This window comes from Triticum aestivum, chromosome 4A, assembly GCF_018294505.1.
Source record: "Triticum aestivum cultivar Chinese Spring chromosome 4A, IWGSC CS RefSeq v2.1, whole genome shotgun sequence".
Classification (NCBI taxonomy): Eukaryota; Viridiplantae; Streptophyta; class Magnoliopsida; order Poales; family Poaceae; genus Triticum; species Triticum aestivum.
The window spans coordinates 313,958,585-313,962,926 of record NC_057803.1 but is presented as its reverse complement, the minus strand read 5'-3'; positions in this window follow the sequence as shown (position 1 = coordinate 313,962,926).

The following is a 4,342-nucleotide window of genomic DNA, read 5'->3' as shown; positions in this document are numbered from 1 at the left end:
AGACGAACGGAGCTAGCTGGAATGCATAGCTTGTTAGCACGAAACACAAATCCATCGTTAACGACGAACTTGTTCCACATTCTTCCTTCTTTACAATTCTGCATTACATCTTTAAAATCAGCATCATGCACATATTGATCTTTGATGGTCTCCAAACCAAATATTTTGAAGTCAAGTTGTGAAAGCATAGTATAGCGGCGAGACAATGCATCAGCAATAACATTTTATTTTCCCTTCTTGTGTTTAATGACATAAGGAAAAGTCTCAATGAATTCAACCCATTTAGCATGTCTATGATTCAGTTTAGCTTGACTTTTAATATGTTTCAAAGATTCATGATCAGAATGTATAACAAATTCTTTGGGCCATAAATAATGTTGCCATGTTTCTAAAGTCCGAACAAGAGCATATAATTCTTTATCATAAGTAGAATAATTCAGACTAGGCCCACTCAATTTTTCAGAAAAGTATGCAACAGGTTTGCCATCTTGTAATAACACACCGCCTAATCCAATTCCACTAGCATCACATTCAAGCTCAAAAGTCTTATTAAAATCAGGAAGTTGGAGTAAAGGAGCATGTGTCAACTTATCTTTCAATACCGTGAAGGCTTCTTCCTGTGCGGTACCCCAAAGAAAAGGCATATCTTTCTTTGTAAGCTCATTGAGAGGTGCAGCAATGGTGCTGAAATCTCTCACAAAACGCCTATAGAATCCAGCGAGGCCAAGAAAACTCCTCACTTGTGTGACCGTTTTGGGCCGCGGCCAACTCTCAATAGCTTCAATCTTGGCTTTATCAACTTCAATTCCCTGTGGAGTAACAACATAGCCAAGAAAAGATACTCGGTCGGTGCAAAAGGTGCACTTCCCAAGGTTACCAAACAAACTTGCATCACGTAGAGCAATAAAAACAGCACGTAAATGTTCCAAATGTTCTTCCAAAGATCTGCTATAAATCAATATGTCATCAAAGTAAACTACCACAAATCGTCCAATGAAAGCACGTAAAACTTCATTCATTAATCTCATGAAAGTACTAGGTGCATTAGTTAACCCAAAAGGCATGACTAACCACTCATATAATCCAAACTTAGTTTTAAATGCTATTTTCCATTCATCTCCCAATTTCATACGAATTTGATGGTAGCCACTACGCAAATCAACTTTGGAGAATATTGTAGAGCCACTCAATTCATCAAGCATATCATCTAGCCTAGGAATAGGATGACGATAACGAATAGTAATATTATTAATGCCTCTACAATCAACACACATACGTGATGTACCATCCTTTTTCGGCACTAGAATAATAGGAACAGCACAAGGACTAAGGGATTCGCGTATATAACCTTTGTCGAGAAGCTCTTGTACTTGACGCATAATCTCCTTCGTCTCCTCTGGATTGGTACGGTATGGTGCACGGTTTGGCAGTGAAGCACCGGGAATTAAGTCAATCTGTTGCTCAATCCCTCTAATAGGCGGTAATCCTGGTGGCACGTCTTGTGGAAAGACGTCAGTGAACTCCTGCAAAATGTTAGTGACAGCAGGAGGCAAAGAGGAAGGCACGTCCTCGAATGAAAATAATGCCTCTTTGCACACAAAAGCATAGCAAACAGATTTGCTGAAATCTAGCTCATCAATATCAGATTTGGTGGCAAATAAACATGCACTTTTCAATTTAATTTCAGAAGCAACACTAGATGGTTTATTATTAGGCTTCATTTGTTGCTCAAATTCTTTTGCCACAATCTGATTTTCACTCTTATTTTTCTCCTGTTTTGCTTTATTAGCTCTATTAATATCATCTTTCAAAATGGAATCAGGAGTCATAGGAAGCAAAGTAATATTTTTATCCTTATGAACAAGAGTATAGTGATTGTTTCTACCATGGTGTACAGAATTTTTATCAAATTGCCATGGTCTACCAAGTAATAAGGAACATGCTTGCATAGGTACCACATCACAATCAACATAATCAGCATATGTAGAGATACTAAAATGCACACCAACAGTACGTGTTACCTTAACCTTGCCGCTGTTGTTGAACCATTGGATGTAGTAAGGATGTGGATGTGGTCTTGTGGTGAGAGAAAGCTTCTCCACCATCTCCATGCTAGCCAAGTTATTGCGGCTCCCTCCGTCTATTATGACGCGCACAGAATGTTCCTTCACAACTCCCTTGGTATGGATCAAATTGTGCCTCTGATTTTGCTCAGCTTGTGTGACCTGCACACTCAAAACACATTGAGCAACTAAACATTCACACCTGTCAGCGTCTTCAGGAGCCATGTATTGCGTCTCATGATCAGAATCATCTCCACCATGTTCTTCACCTGTAATAAGAGCCAATGTCTCCTCATCATAGTCACTAGTGGACTCATATCCACCACCCTCGGTAGCAATCATCACACGCGGAGATTTGCATTCTCTCGCATAATGACCTCCTCCCTTACAACGACGACAAATAATATCACTTGTGTGCCCTGTTGATGCCCTGGAAGAAGAAGAACTCTGTGCAGGCCCGGCAGGTGCGCTCTTGGCAGATAATGGTGGTTGTTCCTGTTTTCTTGTATCACGGCTGTAGGAGGCACCTGATTGAGGTTCTGGTGCAGTTGAAGTAGAAGATGCACGCGGTGTCCATGATGAAGGTCGGCCTGCAGAAAAGTTAGTTCGCGCCAATGCTTGTCGATCCTGCACTTCACGTTCAGCTTTACAAGCAAGATGGAATAAACGAGGTATATTAGTATACTCCTTATAGTCTAGAATGGTCTGAATCTCTCTATTTAATCCACCCAGAAAACGTGCAAGCATAGCTTCATTCTCCTCAATAATACCACATCGAATCATGCCAGTTTGTAATTCCTGATAATATTCTTCTACAGAATTTTTTCCTTGTCTTAAACGCTGCAATTTTTGAAGCAATTCACGTTGATAATATGGTGGAACCCAACGCGTACGCATAGCGGTTTTCAAATCAGCCCAAGTAGTTGGAATAGGATATAATCTACAATGTTTAGACCACCAGACACATGCAAAACTAGTGAAAGCACAAACAGCAGCAGCAACCCGTCTCTCCTCGGGATATTGTAAACATGTAAAATGTTGTTCAGTTTCTAACTCCCAAGTAAGATATATATCAGGAACATATCTACCCTCAAATGGTGGAATATTCAATTTCAGTTTAGGAATATGGACATCATCTCGTACCTGACGTGGTGGTGCAGGCCTACCATTACGAATATATACCTGAGGTCGACCTGGTGGTGGTGGTGCTGGTGGCTGCACGTAGTTCGGATTTTGATCAACCTCATCCTCATAATCTCCCACATAATCATCATCCTCCTGGGTACCAGCAGCAGCAGTAGCAGGAGCCAAAGAAGCACCAACAGCAGTAGCAGCGGCACCAGAATTTTGTCCTGGCTCAATAGGAACACGCTGTGCTCGTCCATACTGATTCGGAAGGGGGCGTAGTTGTTGTTGTTGCAGAGGTGCGACAGGTGCAGCCGGTGGTGGAAGACGCGCAAGCAGTTCATTAAATCTGTTATCGAGCTTTGTTTCGAACGTCTTCTCAAGGCCAGTAATCTTCTCCATGGCCTCTTCAAAATTGTTCAGCACATCGTGCACCTGTTCAGTCATCATTTGCTGAAACTTATCATGAAGCTCCATGTTCGATAAGTTCTCCCAGTCAATCTCGTCGGCTTGTGATCCTGGCATGGTTAGCAGCAATAGAAACACACAAGAATATGATCCTACAGACTACTAAGAAGTTGTGGTGGTGTATCACAAACCCGTCAAGCAAACCTCAAATTCTTACCAGTTCTTACCCAGCAGCAGGTGGTGATCGGCAACCGTTGTAGTCAAAACTTCTCAAAGCTTGGATAGAGCGATTACCAGGGAAAGTCAAACACACGGCGTAGATGTATGTGGAGCTGGGAAGGCTTATAATATGGTAGCAAAAAGGGTCAGCAATAATCAATTCAGAGATGCAAAGTTGAATAAACGCTCAACGACGGTACTGTGCTGGTCCTAGGCTAGACCGTGCTAGAGACGCGAGCCTAGAACACTAACAAAATCACGGCGCTGCACGTAAACAAGGGAAAAGCACACTCTCGAATTTTTTTTCGCTCCTTTTTTTTGCGCTGCTTTTTTTTGCGCTGCTCTCTTTTTTTTGTGAAAAATCACTATAATGGCGAGTGTCTCAAAACTCTTCCCAGGTCAAACTGACAGGATGGGCACGAAATTTTTGTGACAATTTTTTTTTTTGACTGCCCGGACCCAAAAACTGGAAATGGGTCAAAAAAACTTTCTATAACGGCGACTGTCTCAATACGCTTAGAAACACC